General features: G+C 33.5%; 1 protein-coding gene across 4 annotated transcripts in view; it reads left to right on the forward strand.

Annotated features, from left to right (window-relative positions):
- The first annotated feature begins 3,611 nt into the window (after positions 1-3,611).
- The window catches only part of rnf220a (ring finger protein 220a), a 204,179-nt gene continuing 186,077 nt past the window's right edge, over positions 3,612-21,713 (forward strand). For 3 of the 4 annotated variants that reach the window (XM_024391625.2, XM_042307710.1, XM_024391627.2), the window contains exon 1: positions 3,612-3,947. The gene's annotated coding sequence lies outside the window, so the exon portion shown is untranslated. The remainder of the gene's footprint in view (positions 3,948-21,713) is intronic. The other variant, XM_024391626.2, reaches the window with a different exon arrangement.

Genomic DNA, 21,713 nt, shown 5'->3' on the forward strand with positions numbered 1-21,713 from the left:
GCCATATTCCTCAAGAGCGGTTTTGATGGAGCTCCAGAATGATAGGAGTTCCAAGCCCCCCTCTCGAAGCCAATCCTAATAAGAAGACAGGGAAAATAACCAACGCTCCCACCTAGGTGCCACATTCCCGACAGCAAGCAGACAAAGATTGCTCCACAAACGAGCCCTGCCCCCTGTTGGAGTATGACACACGCCAGGCCCGGCCTTTAGTTCCATTTGAAAGCCTCCGTATCAAGTAGTGTCTGCCAAGACTCAGAGAATCAGCTGGTGAGCCATTTTTAGAGCCCGATTCTGCTCAGTTCCCCAGAGCCTTTGATCATGTTGCACTGTCTTGCTGTGCTGCTGTCCTCACTCTTTCCTCTGTGTGTGTGTGTGTGTGTGTGTGTGTGTGTGTGTGTGTGTGTGTGTGTGTGTGTGTGTGTGTGTGTGTGTGTGTGTGTGTGTGTGTGTGTGTGTGTGTGCGTGTGTGTGTGTGTGTGTGTGTGTGTGTGTGTGTGTGTGCGTGCGTGCGTGCGTGTGTGCATGCATGTGTGTGCATGTGTGTATGTGTGTGTGTGATCGCTGGCAGTCCGACACAGCAGGACCTGGTGATCCGAGGTGAACGGGGTGTACAAAAGAAGAACAGCCCTTAATGTAATTTCTGTGGAGAAAGGTGCTCTCTCTCTCTGGCTTGTCCAGCTCCCATCCTGAGCTCCAGTTCCTTTAATGCAGCATGGCCTCTAAAGTGGACTATTACAGAAAGCAGGTGGTAGAAAGGAATAAAGGGGAGAGAAAATGAGTGAGTATAGACTTGCACCAAAACACTCATTAAATTCCTATTCCACCCTCCTCCTTCTCCACACACTCCTCTGGCATTGTCGGGAAATACAGATTTTGACTCCAAGTCTAACACCATTCCCTGTTTTTTGTATGTTGTTTACTTTGTTTTGTGTGTGTGTGTGTGTGTGTGTGTGTGTGTGTGTGTGTGTGTGACACAGGGAATTTAAGAGTGCAGAAAATACCAATTAACTTAGCAACTTTCAACACAAGTGTTTTCGGAAGGTAAGTGACAAAACTATGAAAAGACATCTCCATCACAGATGTGACATTTGCATTAATGACACAGTAGGGACAGTTCATTTATCTAGCACAGTTCCATGCTATAATCACAGACTCTGCAGTGTTTCCATGTGTCAGTATACTAATAATTAAGACAAGAAATTAAGTGTATATCATTGAGGCAGTGCTGTTGAATGACACAATGGGCATTAATTGCTCTACTCTGGGCAAAGAGTCATGATGGACTGTACTACCTAGTAATTACAACATCATTTGAAAGGTTGTGAGTTCAACTCATATTATAGTTGTTTGGTGTTATCTTGATAGTGAGTTTTAACTCTATTAGTCCCAAGACCCCAGCAAAAAACTACTTTTCATTTCCCTGACTTTCATTTATCTGCATGCATGTAGAATTCATTCCCACAGCACAGGGAAAAAATGTGTGTTTGTACATATTCGTTCTGGCGTGTACAAGCTACTGTATATAAGTTAACCCAATGAGTCCCACCATAATGCCTCTGAGTTTTGGACTTCTAACCCCTTTTAAACATTGTGTATTTGAGGATTGGATTAATTCATGTCTTCTTCATCTGTAGATATCAACCATTGGTCTGTGTGATTAACAGGGGCTGAGCTAAATCCGAAGGGGCCCAGGGATATTTTTATGTTACAAAAACGTCTGTAGAGTCGGAATGGTTTGAGCTACAAACTATTAAAAGCTGTCTATGAAAAGATGAGTTTCCCACGGACACGCACATGTAACGTGTGTTGCTCTATGATACTCACAAGCTAGACAAGAGTGAGAAGATAAGGGGTTCTTCTACATAGATCATTGGAAATCCCAGGACACAGTGTCTATTTTTTTTAAATGTATTTATTGAACCTTTATTTAACTAGGCAAGTCAGTTAAGAACAAATTCTTATTTACAATGACGGCCTACCAAAAGGCAATAGACTTCCTGCGGGGGCTGAGATTTCAGTAAATAAATAAATATAGGACACAACACACATCACGACAAGAGAGACAACACAACACTACATAAAGAGGGACCTTTAGACAACAACATAGCATGGCAGCAACACATGACAACACAGCATGGTAGCAACACAACATGACAACAACATGGTAGCAACACAACATGGTAGCAGCACAAAACATGCTCCAAACATTATTGGGCAGACAACAGCACAAAGGGCAAGAAGGTAGAGACAACAAATAAGCACTGTAGGCGCTATCACAAACTCCACACAGTGGTCACTGACTAGTTGAATATTCATTTCTATATTACCGAGTAGTTTAACTTAACTACAGTACTTCTGATTGCAACACCTCAGCAACACAGAATAGATGTGTTTTGGAGTGTTAGGAAATTTGGAGCAAGTCCTGTGAAAGATTTGCTATCAAAGGCCCTATAAGTCAATACACACCAGACCATTTAGAAACATTAGAGGTTGAGCTGTGCTATTTGATTTTGAATTGAGAGAGACCTGGGACACAGACAGGCCTCTTCCTCCTTCCCTCTAGTCACACTACATCATTAGCAACACAACTAAGTGATAATGTGTATGCATGCAGCCCATATGCAGGGATACTACTGAATCCCCCTCCCACGTTTCCCACGTTAGGGAATTTACTGTCACAGATAGCCTTGGCACAGTGGCTGTGAAATGAGACTAGTCTTCACATAAATGAAATGTTCATTTGAGGTTCATTTTGACACTGAAATATAAAGTAATTCAACAAAATAAGAGTTCAATTCACCATCGAAATACACTTTAAACACTGTATTGTACATCTACTTTACAGCATAGTCTAATAAGAATGTTTTTATGTAAGGGATGTGATATTATTTACAGTAATATTTCCCTCCTATTTGATGGACTATACATGCAATTCAATATCTTTCCAGCAGGTGGACAATATCTGAACGGTCCATAGACTGGAAAAGGCAGGCAAGACCAATGCAAGTGTTTTCCTACGTTTTTGTCAACAACCCACAATAGATGATCAAAAAAAAATCTCTATGAGCAACATAGTATGGGTTGCACACTTCGAAAAGTCATTATGGTCACTAAGAACAATTTAAAGGCTTGCTACAAAATACAAAATAAAAAGTATATATTTTGGTTTAAATGCTTTCTTGGGAATGTGGGGGTATTTTGTGTCCTGTGCAGGACGGAGCAAACTAGTTGTTGCTTTTCATACATTTAAAACGGTCCCTGACAGTTTCAACAACTTTTCATTTGTATTTAACACAGTAGGCTAATTAATTGCTTGGCATAAGCAGCTTGTTTGGAGAGTTCACCACGTATGGAACTTTGTCATTTCACGGCTACTGTAACGCGTGCGCTGTGCGTAATCATATCTTTGATTGGAAATAATATGCATTTTTGATGTACCTTTTGTTTAGAAGTGGACTTCATTTCCACTGGTCTCTTATACAGCGAAGACAGAAGATAATTCATTCACTGTTCACAAAGCTCACTAAAACCCACCCTGGGGAAGACGGACGGAGAGAGGGGGCTGGGGAACTGCGAATGGGGGAAAGTGGAAAGGAGAGAATGTCAGTCATTGAGCAAACCCAGCGCTGAGCGGCAGCACTGCACCTAAAACACTGTTTGCGAGCGACACATCTACCTTAGATTCAATCTCTGCTTTTTCCTCGTTATTCCTAGACTCCACGCATATTCCCTCTCTCAGCGATACATGCAACTGATACCACTCTGAACACCAGAGCTGGCACAGCCTGGCTCGCCACACAGCAACCTTGCAACGAGGTGTTAACTAGCCTACTTTCCTTTCCATGCGACTCCGTTATCTCCGGTGCTTTCGCCAGCCTGCAATTGAAAAGTTTCGGTTTTGAGGATAAACGAAATCTACGACCTTCAAAGGGATTGTTTATAACAACGTAAGTACTCCGAATGTTTAGACTGTGATTGCGTTGTGTTCTACTCTTTTACCTTTCGGGATTTTGTTGTCGTCCAACTTTTAACGCACCACGAATCTGGCTGTAGGCTATCCGACTATTTTAAGCGTGAACTCATGTATTAATTTTCGTAGTACTTACTGATTGTGTGGTCGTCAACTCTGCCTCTTGAAATGTGAATCTTGTTTACAGTCATTGAGAATTGCATATCTTTCTTAAGACTAGCGTTTGGGATTTTTATCATCAGCCCATGTGATGCATGCGTTAGGCTACCCTACTTTTTCCCCAAAAATGCTTTGCATTCTAACTTCTGAACCCGTTGGTTTGAATCATTAGGAGCGTTTCCACACGTTTCAAAGTCAGGGTAACTGTTAAACTTTACCTCTTGCTTTGGTCCTGAGTTGTAATTTTTACCTCATGTTTTGAACGTTGTTTTTATGCGGTCCTCTGTTCAAGTTAGGTCGGAAAAGGTATCATCACTTGTGGAAAGGACAAATCACCTGACATATAACCTCCATATAGTCAACACCTATAGTTTTACTTTAAATCGAGGTAGGCCTATCAGTAGTTGAAAATTCGGAGTAGTTGTGTCCGCTACCTTAGTCAAGGCCTACAGTGGGGAACATGTCCAAGATGTTACAACATTGTTCCATCTAATGCGCGTCAACTACTTTTAGTCATCCAACGAAAACCGTGGAGAAATATGACTCGTCACAGATTAAAAGTCAACGTTTTGATGTCTTTGTACAAAACCCTAATTAAGCTTCCGTGTAATAAGGTGATTATAACCATACTTGCCTTTGACTATTTTAAAAACACCCATTATCTATCGTAGCCTTTAATGCTTATTAAACTAAACAAAGCAATGCTTTAAGTTAATGACCGTACAGTGGCCTAACACCTAACACTGTCTGCACAGCACCATACACAATGAACACATCTCTCACCATTGTTTTGCTAAACCTTTGCTATTTGTAAAAGTAATATTTTAACATAATCTAAACCGTGGATTAAAATGTTAGTGAAGTATATTTAGTTAATAGATGAATTTAGCCTTTTCTCTAAACTTGGTAACATAATTTTTTCTCTGTCTCTCTCTCTCTCTCTCTCTCTCTCTCTCTCTCTCTCTCTCTGTGTGTGTGTGTGTTAGAAAGAGAGAGAAAGAGAGAGGGAGAGAGAGAGAGAGAGAGAGAGAGAGAGAGAGAGAGAGAGAGGGAGCGTACATGAATATATTTAGAGAGAGAGAGCAGGTAGCCTACGTGTTGACTAAGGTTCCGTTAAGCATCAATTATGTTCACTTTAATCCTCGGAAAGAAAAAATCCTGAAATCGAAAACTAGCGGAGAAGTATTCTGAGAGGGAGCCGAGAGAAAGAATAGGGAAACACCTGTTTACTACAGACCACTACAATTTACATCCTGCCCCAAATGACTGGCTACAAACTGGAAGGTTTCCGCTTAACTGACGAGTTGTAAACGAGTTGCTCCAAAGCGTAAGGCGTTTAGGTTCATTCACAGTTGATGAATGCACAAAATATGATATCGATCAAGTGCAGCTCGCTCTCTAACGATAAGCGGTTGACGATGCGGCTTTTCTTCAAGAAAATAAACATAGAAATAATAGTTTTGGAAAGAAAGAAAACAACCTTTAACTTTCATGAGCAGTTTATAAAATATCAATCTAATTTGACTTAATAAAACGTTTTATAATTTTTCAATCATCTTATAATATAACGTTTTAGATATTATATAATAATTATAAAACGTTTTAAATAAAATGTAAGCTAAAAGGGAACAGGGTTAGCAAGGTGCCTTGTGTCTTTCAACAGTAGCCTAGCCTATATTTTTCATCCGTGATCCTTTTAATCTAAAATGTTTGCTTTCAAAATATAATAAATTGTCTGTGTATGTTGACATGTCAAATAATCTTTATAGCTGTTATAACGGAGGGATGCAATTGATCTTTTTTTTGTCAACTGGAAAGATTAGAGTCCTATGAGAGTCATATCCACCAGTCGACGCAGACAAACGTTTCCATATTTTTTATGACATTATATTGGCCTAATTGATATAGTCTAAGTGTGTAGGCTATAATTGGCTATTTCGATTTTTGAAAACTTTAACATTCTTATTTCACAAACATGACGTGAAAAAAACGGTCAAATTAGTATTGCCTAATTTATTCCTATAGGCTTACTCACCCGTTTTATTTTCCACTAAAACACACTTTCATCGCTTCGGTTGATTTATCAGCATAGTTTATCAGCATAGTCTCACACTTTTTTCAAACTTCCTATTTTTCTATTAGCCTATGTTCACTTGAATTATGGACATCAAAAAGGAAGTGCTAGGCCTAACACGCTCTCTGACATGCGTTACATTTTTTCGCAGTAGGCCTATTTCTGGTCTGATTATTTCTCTAATCATGGTAGGTTTTCAACAAGTAAAAAGTTAGGTTTTGGCATATGGTTTAGTATCTTAGGCTAATTGATACATCATCATTTAGATGGTACGCCTGTTATGTGATGAACCTCTAAATATCAATTTGTGTGCTGTGCAGACGAATAAGGATATTTGGGTTATTCTAAAATCATTGAGTAGCAGGTGAAATAGACACCTGATCTTTTCATAGCGCAATAATTTGTAGAGAAGAATGAGGTTATGAAAAACATCTTTAACAAGTCCAGTTTTGAACCGATATTACACCTGTTGGGATTGTTATCCGTATTTTTAGGCTATTTAGTCCTTGTTGCTGAAGGACAATGTTATGTGAATTAATCAACTTCATGTACGCCTAGAATATAGATGAATTTTCCACTTAGCCTATTGAAATGATTGTCTACTCCGTCTTTGCTTTGCGTCTCTTCACTGTGGCCTGGGAAGAGTCAAGCAAAAAAATCAAAGTCGATGTCGGAAGAAAAGTAACACATTATTTATTTGTTAGTGTTTCGATTTCCCCCCCCAGTCCTTCTTTTCTATCCCTTTCAGCAGCGATGTCAGCTGTTATTGCTTCCCATTGATCCTCTTGCAAAGTGAGAACTGAACTAAAATTAATTTCGAATCCAGAGCACGGATCAATAGCTAGAGTTATTTTAATCTGGATTTGAACGCTGTTTGGAATTAAAAAACCGGAGAGCAAGGCGGAATGAAACACAGTTAGCAAATAGGAGAGCTTCTTCTTCTCTGTGTGGTTCGAGAGCTGAACTATTGCGAAGGAAAGGAGAAAGAATCGAAGATTTACTCAAATTAGGCTACTCTTCATATTTGATCAATAGGGAATTATTAACGTCATGATATGCATTAAATATCGTAACTTGATATGCTACTGATCCTCCGTTTGGTCCAGACTTACACAAACCCAGATGACATAGATAGTAAATTAACTATGGATTACTCTATCGCATCGTCTTGATGACCCTTGGTCTATTAAATTCTATCGATATATAGGCTAGGCTACTAATTCCTCGTTCTTTATCAAAAGCAGAATGGTCCCCCCCACCACATCCCCTCCATCACGTCCCTACTAAAGTTTATATTTTGTTTTGCTAATAAACACTTGACTGGATACTAATTTGCCATGCAGATGGTGGCATGGTATGGTAATTGAAATAAACGGTAAATAACAAGTGTTTGAACATATGGGTTTAGGATAAATATCTCGCTCATGCACTCACGGTTTCACTGTATGCATCTTAGATTAGTTTTTGATATGCATTCATTATTTTGAATATTTGTAGGTTAGTCAATGCCTTGTGTGGAATGTTTAATCAAGGGAAGACGTTTCCCCTTCATTCATATCACAATATTCTGACCACTTCACTTCCCCCGTCGTTTAGCTGATTCTGTTTCCTAATGATTTTTTTTGACAGTGCAAATATTACTTGAAATGCTGTTTCAAATAAGGTTTTCTTTGTTGTGCGCTCGGGCTGTACAACCATGATGAGAACATTGTAGTGGCTAATTCGTTTCATATTGCGATATACAATCTGAATAATCATACAATTTATCGGTTTTATTATTTCCTGTGTGTATGCCTATATTGTTTTCAGTCATCCGTTACATAGTAATATTTGCATCGCGTTGCGACTAGCCTTAGTTTAAAAAATGTTCCCTTCATTTTTTGGCGGGGTGATTTGACCAAAGTTTTGGTCAGTCTTGTGGATATAGCTATTTGCGTTTTATGTCTGTCAGGGACTTAACTTCAATATTCTTTTCTCTTTATTATTATATTTTGTTGCTTTCTGTCACGAGTGCTTTTTGAATTGAGTGTACAAATCAGAGTCTCCAATACTTAATAGCAACGACTGTGTAGCTCTGGAACTAGTTATATATGCAGGAAAATGTACTACACATGTGTAGGATATTACTATTATGATGTTATAAAAGAATGCATTTTTATTGACAAATAATTGCAAACTATATTGAATAATGTTCCATTTTGATTCATGTTGCTTGTTTCCATTTAGTAGCATATTGCCAGATATTTCCAATAGCCGTTTGCAACGGTTTGACTGAATTGTATAGCAGTGTTATATCGTGAGAGACATTGAGAACAGGAGACAGTTTGGAGTTAGGCTGTCTAATGTGATGAGGTTTGTACAATATACTTATCAGATATTTTCTTTCTCAGATTTCACCATTTGTCAATAATCTGGATGTAAATTTCAGAGCTTGGAAATAAGTTAATTTTCACATCCTGCCCAGAAGGCATTATCAGTGCATTTGCTTCAATCGATTGTAGACAGATATCTTTGTGTACTTATTATCTTCCTACAGTCATGGCTTGGGAGTGGAAAGGCACTTGTTCCGATATGGCTGATTGACACACACACACACACACACACACACACACACACACACACACACACACACACACACACACACACACACACACACACACACACACACACACACACACATATTCATGAATTATGAAAGCGTACTTACTTGTGTCTTGAAGTCTTCTAAACTTCAGTTTCATGGCACTGCTCCTGTAATGAGAAGCCTGCCGTGTTGGCTGAGTTATTGTGTTGTGTTTTATATGTTGAGCTGGCCAACAAGTTGTCATAAGAAGACTTTGGGGCAGGCCATCACTGTGCTGCTCACTGTATGTTATTGAACATCCAGTGACTGGCCAGGTAGGCCAGTGGTGTCCTCATTCCTCAGTCCAGTCCAGGGCTCACTGTCCCCAGGCTCAGCCCAAGCCCTATGCTCTCTCTCTCTCTCTCTCTCTCTCCCCCCCTCTCTCTTTTTCTCCCTCTCTCACTTTCTCTCTCTATTTACAAAGAGGTTGCACGGCTTCAGTGAGTGAGATGGTCAGGGGTGAGAGACAGAAAGAGAGAGTGGGGTTCTTTTTGTAGTCCACTGCTGGCTTTGGCGCCCTGGGAGCCAGACACGACACCTTGCAAATAATCTGGGCTTAACAAGGAATTAGTTGGTTCAGGTGGGTTGTGTGTGGCAAACAGTCCATCGGCCCCTGAAATGAATAGCCTAGGCAGGTCAGGAAACATAAAAAAATGATTTCGTCTTCCATGAATCAATGTGTTTCGCTGTCCTTTTAGCTCACAAAGGCTTATTTAGAAAGTAAACCCCCTTCTCCTTTTGGCAGTTCGACCTGAATGTCACTTTGGGTTGGTCACACACCAAGCCAATGGTTCGAATATACACAAAAGGAAAGAGAGTGCTTGGATTTGTGGGTGAAAGACATCTCGTAAAGGTTTTGAAAAGACTGATTAGGCCTACACCACTCTGTGTCATACACTCCAGTGGAATGTATTGGTTGTTAGTGAACTGCCATTCGAGCAGTGTGGCACAGCTTGTCCAATCCTTATTGATTTTGCAGCTGAATATGCCCAAGTGGCATTATTGTATCCTTCACTGAGCGCCGGCTCTTATATTAAATCTTACTTTCATATTTGTCAGCACTGCAGCATATTCGGTGGAGAAACAGCAGCTGCTGTTGGTACATTTTATTGAAATACTATCTATATAGATTTCATATTGGCGAGTGAGCAGGTGATTTTGATTCAGAAGGAACATTTGAGCTACGACAGTGTGTACAGAGTCACAGAGGCACACATCAATGACTCTATTTCAATAGTATTGACTGTCCTTCGGACATCAGCCACAACTGGCTGTCTAGAATACTGAGTGTGCTTTCCGCTGGGACGCGAACACACCCGGCCAGCCCATCCACCACACAGACAGTTGACTCTGCCTGTCGCGAACACACTTGGCCAGCCCATCCACAACACAGACAGTTGACTCTGCCTGTCGCGAACACACCTGGCCAGCCCATCCAACACACAGACAGTTGCCTCTGCCTGTCTGTGTCACAACAGCAAATATTTGATGCCACACTCCCTGTTTCAAGCGGCTAAAATCTATTAGACTTTTACCTATATGATTGGGTTTTTACCATTTTAAGTGAAGTCTCGTATAAAAAAAATCTTCGATAATGTCAAGAGGTTTTGTCCCCTTTAGACTGAGTGGTTTTTAGGTGCCTATAAAATGACAAGGGATTGTTTTGGAAGTGAAACAGTGTAATTAGCTGCTCTGAAATGTGCCAACATCTTCTCTCTTATGTGCAGTAGAATCACATGAAGATGAGGAGTGAATAAACACCTCTTATGTTTCATAGTAAAGTTTAATAGTAATAGTAATGTTTCAAAGTGATGGTTCATAGTAATATTAATGTTTCATAGTAATGTTTCATAGTAATAGTAATGTTTCATAGTAAAAGTAATGTTTCATAGTAATGTTTCATAGTAATAGTAATGTTTCATAGTAATGTTTCATAGTAATAGTAATACTAATGTTGCATAGTAATGTTTCATAGTAATGTTTCACAGTAATAGTAATGTTTCATAGCAGTAGTAATGTTTCATAGTGATGTTTCATAGTAAAAGTAATGTTTCACAGTAATACTAATGTTTCATAGCAATAGTAATGTTTCATAGTAATGTCTCATAGTAATGTTTCACAGTAATAATAATGTTCCATAGTAATGTTTCATAGTAATCCTAATGTTTCATAGTAATGTTTCAGAGTAATAGTAATGTTTCATAGTAATGTTTCATAGTAATGGTAATGTTTCATAGTGATGTTTCATAGTAAAAGTAATGTTTCACAGTAATACTAATGTTTCATAGCAATAGTAATGTTTCATAGTAATGTCTCATAGTAATGTTTCACAGTAATAATAATGTTCCATAGTAATGTTTCATAGTAATCCTAATGTTTCATAGTAATGTTTCATAGTAATAGTAATGTTTCATAGTAATGTTTCATAGTAATGGTAATGTTTCATTGTAAAAGTAATGTTTCATAGTAATAGTAATGTTTCATAGTAATGTTTCACAGTAATGTTTCATAGTAATGCTTCATAATAATGTTTCATAGTAATGTTTCATAGTAATATTTCATAGTAATAGTAATGTTTCATAGTAATAGTAATGTTTCACTGTAATGTTTCATAGTAATAGTAATATTTCATAGTAATAGTAATATTCATAGTAATAGTAATGTTTCATAGTAATAGTAATGTTTCATAGTAATGTTTCACAGTAATGTTTCATGGTAATGTTTCATAGTAATGTTTCATAGCAATGTTTCATAGTAATAGTAATGTTTCATATTAATAGTAATATTCATAGTAATGTTTCATAGTAATGTTTCATAGTAATAGTAATGTTTCATAGTAATAGTAATGTTTCATAGTAATGTTTCATAGTAATAGTAATGTTTCATAGTAATAGTAATGTTTCATAGTAATGTTTCATAGTAATAGTAATGTTTCATTGTAATGTTTCATAGTAATAGTAATATTTCATAGTAATAGTGATGTTTCATAGTAATGTTTCATAGTAATAGTAATATTTCATAGTAATAGTAATATTTCATAGTAATAGTAATGTTTCATTGTAATGTTTCATACTAATAGTAATATTTCATAGTAATAGTAATATTCATAGTAATAGTAATGTTTCATTGTGATGTTTCATAGTAATGTTTCATAGTAATAGTTATGTTTCATTGTAATGTTTCATAGTAATAGTACTATTTCATAGTAATGTTTCATAGTAATAGTAATGTTTCATAGTAATGTTTCATAGTAATAGTACTATTTCATAGTAATGTTTCATAGTAATAGTAATGTTTCATAGTAATGTTTCACAATAATAGTAATGTTTCATAGTAATGTTTCATAGTAATGGTAATGTTTCATAGTAATAATAATGTTTCATAGGGATAGTAATGTTTCATAGTAATAGTAATGTTTCATAGTAATAATAATGTTTCATAGTGATAGTAATGTTTCATAGTAATAGTAATGTTTCATAGTAATAATAATGTTTCATAGTAATAGTAATGTTTCATAGTAATAATAATGTTTCATAGTGATGTTTCATAGTAATGTTTCATAGTAATAATAATGTTTCATAGTAATAATAATGTTTCATAGTCATAGTAATGTTTCATAGTAATGTTTCAAAGTCATGGTAATGTTTCATAGTAATGTTTCATAGTAATAGTAATGTTTCATAGTAATGTTTCATAGTCATAGTAATGTTTCATAGTAATGTTTCATAGCAATGTTTCATAGTAATGTTTCATAGCAATGTTTCATAGGAATAGTAATGTTTCATAGTAATAGTAATATTCATAGTAATGTTTCATAGTAATAGTAATGTTTCATAGTAATTTTTCATAGCAATGGTAATGTTTCATAGTAATGTTTCAAAGTAATAGTAATGCTTCATAGTAATGTTTCACAGTAATAGTAATGTTTCATAGTAATGTTTCATAGTAATGGTTCATAGTAATGTTTCATAGCAATAGTACTATTTCATAGTAATGTTTCATAGTAATGTTTCATAGTAATAGTAATGTTTCATAGTAATGTTTCATAGTAATAGTACTATTTCATAGTAATGTTTCATAGTAATAGTAATGTTTCATAGTAATGTTTCACAATAATAGTAATGTTTCATAGTAATGTTTCATAGTAATGGTAATGTTTCATAGTAATAATAATGTTTCATAGTGATACTAATGTTTCATAGTAATAGTAATGTTTCATAGTAATAATAATGTTTCATAGTGATAGTAATGTTTCATAGTAATAATAATGTTTCATAGTAATAATAATGTTTCATAGTAATAGTAATGTTTCATAGTAATGTTTCAAAGTCATGGTAATGTTTCATAGTAATGTTTCATAGTAATAGTAATGTTTCATAGTAATGTTTCATAGTCATAGTAATGTTTCATAGTAATGTTTCATAGCAATGTTTCATAGTAATAGTAATATTCATAGTAATGTTTCATAGTAATAGTAATGTTTCATAGTAATTTTTCATAGCAATGGTAATGTTTCATAGTAATGTTCCAAAGAAATAGTAATGCTTCATAGTAATGTTTCACAGTAATAGTAATGTTTCATAGTAATGTTTCATATTAATGCTTCATAGTAATGTTTCATAGAAATTATAATGTTTCATTGTAATGTTTCATAGTAATAGTAATGTTTCATAGCAATAGTAATGTTTCATTGTAATGTTTCATAGTAATGGTAATGTTTCATAGTAATGTTTCATAGTAATAGTAATGTTTCATAGCAATAGTAATGTTTCATAGTAATGTTTCATAGTAATGGTAATGTTTCATAGTAATGTTTCATAGTAATAGTAATGTCTCATAGTAATGTTTCACAGTAATAGTAATGTTTCATAGTAATGTTTCATAGTAATGTTTCATAGTAATAGTAATGTTTCATAGTGATGTTTCATTGTACTAGTAATGTCCCATAGTAATGTTTCATAGTAATGCTTCATAGTAATGTTTTATAGCAATAGTACTATTTCATAGTAATGTTTCAAAGTAATAGTAATGCTTCATAGTAATGTTTCACAGTAATAGTAATGTTTCATAGTAATGTTTCATAGTAATAGTAATGTTTCATAGTAATGTTTCATTGTAATAGTAATGTTTCATGGTAATGTTTCATAGTAATAGTAATACTAATGTTGCATAGTAATGTTTCATAGTAATGTTTCACAGTAATAGTAATGTTTCATAGCAGTAGTAATGTTTCATAGTGATGTTTCATAGTAAAAGTAATGTTTCACAGTAATACTAATGTTTCATAGCAATAGTAATGTTTCATAGTAATGTCTCATAGTAATGTTTCACAGTAATAATAATGTTCCATAGTAATGTTTCATAGTAATCCTAATGTTTCATAGTAATGTTTCAGAGTAATAGTAATGTCTCATAGTAATGTTTCACAGTAATAATAATGTTCCATAGTAATGTTTCATAGTAATCCTAATGTTTCATAGTAATGTTTCAGAGTAATAGTAATGTTTTATAGTAATGTTTCATAGTAATGGTAATGTTTCATAGTCATGTTTCATAGTAGTGCTTCATAGTAATGGTAATGTTTCATAGTAATGTTTCATAGTAATGTTTCATAGCAATAGTAATGTTTCATTGTAATGTTTCATAGTAATAGTAATGTTTCATAGTAATAGTATTATTTCATAGCAATAGTAATGTTTCATAGTAATAGTAATGTTTCATAGTAATAGCAATGTTTCATAGTAATGTTTCATAGTAATAGTAATGTTTCATAGTAATAGAAATGTTTCATAGTAATGTTTCATAGTAAGAGTAATGTTGCAAAGTAATAGTAATATTTCATAGTAATGTTTCATAGTAATAGTAATGTTTCATAGTAATAGTAATGTTTCATAGTAATGTTTCATAGTAATGCTTCATAGTAATGCTTCATAGCAATAATAATGTTTCATTGTAATGTGTCATAGTAATAGTAATGTTTCATAGTAATAGTATTATTTCATAGCAATAGTAATGTTTCATAGTAATGTTTCATAGTAATGTTTCATAGTAATAGTAATGTTTCATAGTAATAGTAATGTTTCATAGTAATGTTTCATAGCAATAGTAATGTTTCATAGTAAAAGTAATGTTTCATAGTAATGTTTGATAGTAAGAGTAATGTTGCAAAGTAATAGTAATATTCCATGGTAATGTTTCATATTAATAGTAATGTTTCATAGTAATGTTTCATAGTAATGTTTCATAGTAATGCTTCATAGTAATGTTTCATAGCAATAATATTGTTTCATTGTAATGTGTCATAGTAATAGTAATGTTTCATAGTAATAGTATTGTTTCATAGTAATAGTAATGTTTCATATTAATGTTTCATAGTAATAGTAATGTTTCATAGTAATGTTTCATAGTAAGATTAATGTTGCATAATAATATTCATATTTCATAGTAATGTTTCATAGCAATAGTAATATTTCATATTAACAGTAATGTTTCATAGTAATGTTTCATAGTAATAGTAATGTAGTAATAGTAATGTTTCATAGTAATAGTAATATTTCATTGTAATGTTTCATAGTAATAGTAATGTTTCGTAGTAATGTTTCATAGTAATACTTCATAGTAATGTTTCATAGTAATGCTTCATAGTAATGTTTTATAGCAATAGTACTATTTCATAGTAATGTTTCAAAGTAATAGTAATGCTTCATAGTAATGTTTCACAGTAATAGTAATGTTTCATAGTAATGTTTCATAGTAATGGTAATATTTCATAGTAATATTTCATAGTAATGGTAATGTTTCATAGTAATAGTAATGTTTCATAGTGATGTTTCATAGTAATAGTAATGTTTCATAGTAATAGTAATGTTTCATAGTAATGTTTCATTCTAATGTTTCATAGTAATGTTTCATAGTAATAGTAATGTCCCATAGTAATGTTTCACAGTAATAGTAATGTTCCATAGTAATGATTCATATTAATATTAATGTTTCATAGTAATAGTAATGTTTCATAGTAATAGTAATGTTTCATAGTAATAGTAATGTTTCATAGTAATAGTAATGTTTCATAGTAATAGTAATTGTTCATAGTAATGTTTCATAATAATGTTTCATATTAATAGTAATGTTTCATAGTAATAGTAATGTTTCATAGTAATGTTTCATAGTAATGTTTCATAGTAATAGTAATGTTTCATAGTAATGTTTCATAGTAAGACTAATTTTGCAAAGTAATAGTAATATTTCATAGTAATGTTTCATAGTAATAGTAATGTTTCATAGTAATGTTTCATAGTAATGTTTCTTAGTAATGTTTCACAGTAATAGTAATGTTTCATAGTAATGTTTCACAGTAATAGTAATGTTTCATAGTAATGTTTCATAGTAATGTTCCATAGTAATAGTAATGTTTCATAGTAATGTTTCATAGTAAGAGTAATGTTGCAAAGTAATCGTAATATTTCATAGTAATGTTTCATAGTAATAGTAATGTTTCATAGTAATAGTAATGTTTCATAGTAATGTTTCATAGTAATGTTTCATAGTCATGCTTCATAGTAATGTTTCATAGCAATAATAATGTTTCATTGTAATGTGTCATAGTAATAGTAATGTTTCATAGTAATGTTTCATAGTAATAGTAATGTTTCATAGTAATGTTTCATAGTAATGCTTCATAGTAATGTTTCATAGCAATAATAATGTTTCATTGTAATGTGTCATAGTAATAGTAATGTTTCATAGTAATAGTATTGTTTCATAGTAATAGTAATGTTACATAGTAATGTTTCATGGTAATGTTTCTTAGTAAGAGTAATGTTGCATAGTAATAGTAATATTTCATAGTAATGTTTCATAGCAATAGTAATATTTCATAGTAATAGTAATGTTTCATAGTAATAGTAATGTTTCATAGTAATGTTTCATAGTAATAGTAATATATCATAGTAATAGTAATGTTTCATAGTAATGTTTCATAGTAATAGTAATGTTTCATATTAATGTTTCATAGTAATAGTAATATATCATAGTAATAGTAATGTTTCATAGTAATAGTAATGTTTCACAGTAATAGTAATGTTTCATAGTAATGTTTCATAGTAAGAGTAATGTTGCATAGTAATAGTAATATTTCATAGTAATGTTTCATAGCAATAGTAATATTTCATAGTAATAGTAATGTTTCATAGTAATGTTTCATAGTAATAGTAATGTTTCATACTAATGTTTCATAGTAATAGTAATATATCATAGTAATAGTAATGTTTAATAGTAATGTTTCATAGTAAGATTAATGTTGCATAATAATAGTCATATTTCATAGTAATGTTTCATAGCAATAGTAATATTTCATAGTAATAGTAATGTTTCATAGTAATAGTAATGTAGTAATAGTAATGTTTCATAGTAATAGTAATGTTTCATAGTGATGTTTCATAGTAATAGTAATGTTTCATAGTAATAGTAATGTTTCATAGCAATAGTAATTTTTCATAGTAATGTTTCATAGCAATGTTTCACAGTAATAGTAATGTTCCATTGTAATGTTTCATATTAATTTTAATGTTTCACAGTAATAGTAATGTTTCATAGTAATGTTTCATAGTAATAGTAATGTCTCATAGTAATAGTAATGTTTCATAGTAATAGTAATGGTTCATAGTAATAGTAATGTTTCATAGTAATGTTTCACAGTAATAGTAATGTTTCATAGTGATGTTTCATAATAATAGTAATGTTTCATAGTAATAGTAATGTTTCATAGTAATAGTAATGTTTCATAGTAATGTTTCATAGTAATAGTAATGTCTCATAGTAATGTTTCACAGTAATAGTAATGTTCCATACTAATGTTTCATATTAATATTAATGTTTCATAGTAATAGTAATGTTTCATAGTAATAGTAATGTTTCATAGTAATAGTAATGTTTCATAGTAATGTTTCATAGTAAGAGTAATGTTGCAAAGTAATAGTCATATTTCATAGTAATGTTTCATAGTAATAGTAATGTTTCATAGTAATGTTTCATAGTAATGTTTCACAGTAATAGTAATGTTTCATAGTAATGTTTCATAGTAATGTTTCACAGTAATAGTAATGTTTCATAGTAATGTTTTATAGTAACGTTTCATAGTAATAGTAATGTTTCATAGTAATGTTCCATAGTAATGTTTCATATTAATATTAATGTTTCATAGTAATAGTAATGTTTCATAGTAATAGTAATGTTTCATAGTAATAGTAATGTTTCATAGTAATGTTTCATAGTAAGAGTAATGTTGCAAAGTAACAGTAATATTTCATAGTAATGTTTCATAGTAATAGTAATGTTTCATAGTAATGTTTCATAGTAATGTTTCACAGTAATAGTAATGTTTCATAGTAATGTTTCATAGTAATGTTTCACAGTAATAGTAATATTTCATAGTAATGTTTCATAGTAATGTTTCATAGTAATAGTAACGTTTCATAGTAATGTTTCATAGTAATAGTAATGTTTCACAGTAATGTTTCATAGTAATAGTAATGTTTCATAGTGATGTTTCATAGTAATAGTAATGTTTCATAGTAATAGTAATGTTTCATAGCAATAGTAATGTTTCATAGTAATGTTTCATACGAATGTTTCACAGTAAAGTTTCATAGTAATAGTAATGTTTCATAGCAATAGTCATGTTTCATAGTAATAGTAATGTTTCATAGTAATAGTAATGTTTCACAGTAATGTTTCATAGTAATAGTAATGTTTCATAGTGATTTTTCATAGTAATGTTTCATAGTAATAGTAATGTTTCATAGTAATGTTTCATAGTAATAGTGATGTTTCATAGTAATCGTAATGTTTCACAGTAATGTTTCATAGTAATAGTAATGTTTCATAGCAATAGTCATGTTTCATAGTAATAGTAATGTTTCATAGTAATAGTAATGTTTCACAGTAATGTTTCATAGTAATAGTAATGTTTCATAGCAATAGTAATGTTTCATAGTGATGTTTCATAGTAATGTTTCATAGTAATAGTAATGTTTCATAGTAATGTTTCATAGTAATAGTGATGTTTCATAGTAATCGTAATGTTTCATAGTAATGTTTCATAGTAATAGTGATGTTTCATAGTAATCGTAATGTTTCATAGAGTTACCAGATTTGGTAGAGCAGTTCTACTGTACATGTACATACACTTGTAAATGTGTCTCGTTCGAATATTATCTACAATCTATTTTAATTTCACATTTTGAGAAATGATCTTTTTTGGAACTTGTGGATTTTGGAAGTTATCTACGGTGTTACAGTGATGTTTCTTTAGTTGATGAAATTATGGGCAGAAATAGGGTTGGTGCTGTGTATTTCAATTTTCTTGAATTGTAGGAAGTAGGCTGATGCATTTGCATTGAATAGCTGATTATGATGCTGTTTTTTTAAACAAGAGGGTCTGTAGGTACACTTCCCTTTTTAGAAGTTCAGAGATAATTAGAGAACTACTTGTTCAAATCATCTACCGAATTACCACAACATCAATTTGCAAATTGTCTAAATATGCCCTCTCCATAGATAATATGCCTATACGCACAAGTGTGTGTGTGTGTATGTGTGTGTGTATGTGTGTGTGTGTGCGTGTGTGTGTCTATGTGCATGTGCGTGTGTGTCTATGTGCGTATGTGTGTGTGTAAATGTGTGTGTGTGTGTGTATGGGTGTGTGTGTATGTGTGTGTGTGTGTGTGTGTGTGTGTGTGTGTGTGTGTGTGTGTGTGTGTGTGTGTGTGTGTGTGTGTGTGTGTGTGTGTGTGTGTGTGTGTGTGTGTGTGTGTGTGTGTGTGTGTATATGTGTGTGTGTGCTCCAGAAGGGGTTGAATGACACCGTCTGCCCTGTCCTGTAATAAAATGTAAGAGTGGCACTTTCACTGTTGTCAACAATCTCTAAATGTACTGACAGACAAGGAAAGCACAGGAGCTGTGGTCTGAATGACGCTCTCTAAGGAAAATTTAGCTGTTTGGGGCTCCAATACTTGGCCATCAGTCAGAGTTGACAGTGTATGTTTATATCTAAATTGGATTTATGTGCGTTTCTCTCCTAAAACAACCAGATGGAAAATAGGTTTGACATCCCAACTATTTACCTTTACAGAGACCTATATCTTATTTTACATCAGTGCCTTTCTGACAGGAATTATATTACACTTCATTGTTGTTGACGTTGAAATTTCTCAAGATATCATGACATTGTCACTTAAAATACAATAATGTGTTGTATTTAATATTTCACTGACAGCTGCATCAGTCTACCGAGAGTAATCAAGTTATGACAATATGGAAATATTCTATCTATGACGTTCAATAATAAAATGCAGATAAACCCTGTCAGTAAATATTTCTGAGCTATTTTCAGTAGATTCTAACTGACATCTACTGTATATATATGTATTATAGGTTATTCCAATGTTCCAATGTTGTTCCAATGTTGTTCCAATGTTATTCCAATGATTGTTTATCATTAGTGATAAGGATAATAGATCTTCAGTTGAGATCACACTGATTCTCAACTTTGGCTGAACTTTTATTATTCAGTCTTATCATTTAAAAGGATGTAGTATATTATAAGACAAGCATGCAGTAATGAGATAGAAAACAGTTTAAGGCCTCCCTTCGGTGTCAGTTTCCCGACAACTCTGCGTGGTGTGGAGTGGAGCGGAGCAGAGGAGTGTGTGTGTGTGTCAGTGTGTGTCAGGCTCCAGCCCACAGGGCTGACTCAAGCGCCCTGGGAGCACAAGATTTGTTCCTGTAGCTCCCGCACCAGGCGACTTCGGCTCTGCTCCCTCGTCTGCTGGAGAAGAGAGAAATGATTAGCACATCGGTACAACACTCAGCCTACTTATGCTTTCGGCATAAGGGGATATCCTGTGTCCTTTTATTGAATTGTCAGTTTCACACGGAGTCCACAGCTCTGCACGCTGATGGTAACGATAATACAGCTCAAGTATCCAGGTATTTGTCACTGTGTTACCTGGCTGTCAACACCTACATGGAGTCATTGTTTAGAGGTTATCCCAGAGAAGAGATCTGATACGCAGGGAAGACTATGATGAAAGGGGGCATGGATAGGGCCTTTTGTTACAGATAGGGTATTGTTATTGGTACCATTTCAAGGTGCTTTTTCCTGGATAGATTAGGGGGAAAGACAGAGTGTAATGTGATGCTTGGGCGTCTGGCCAGACCGGAGCGCTGTAGTGTACTATAGTATACTATAACCCATTTTCAACAGACATTCCCCTGACATCTACTGTATGGCCACGTCCCAAATGGCACCCTGTTCCCTATATAGTGCACTACTTTTGTCCAGAGCCCCATAGGGGCACCATGTGGGGAATAGGGCGCTGTTTGGGACCTAGCCTGTGTGGTAATGTAAATGTAATGTAAATAGATTCTTTCGGAGAGAGGCTGTGTGTGCAGTGTGTCAAAGCTCAGATCAGGTTTTAAATGGATTTGAATGAGTGTTCAGGACAGCTGATGTATATAAAATATTTCTCAGCTAATTCCCGTGGAGAGTCTTTGATGTGGGCAGATATTCTGTGTGGCTTTGAAGAGCTATGTACATGATGCTGTAGGTTTGACCTTATCCACATGAATTGGTTCAACATTTGAGAGGATTTAGATAAATCAATGGTGAATGTATGATAGCATATCTAACTTCAACATTTTCTGTGTGTGTCAATGTAAAGGTACATGGAATATTATTTTAAAATGTAGATTTATGAAGTAGAGATGCATAAAATACTGAATTTGTAACTTCAGTTTTGTGGTTGATTTTTATAGATGATGGGCACTTCTTTTGAGCTCTTAAAATGTACCCTTTAGACCCATACATAGGACCACCTTCTAATTAC

This window comes from Oncorhynchus tshawytscha, linkage group LG28 (genome assembly GCF_018296145.1).
Source record: "Oncorhynchus tshawytscha isolate Ot180627B linkage group LG28, Otsh_v2.0, whole genome shotgun sequence".
NCBI lineage: Eukaryota > Metazoa > Chordata > Actinopteri > Salmoniformes > Salmonidae > Oncorhynchus > Oncorhynchus tshawytscha.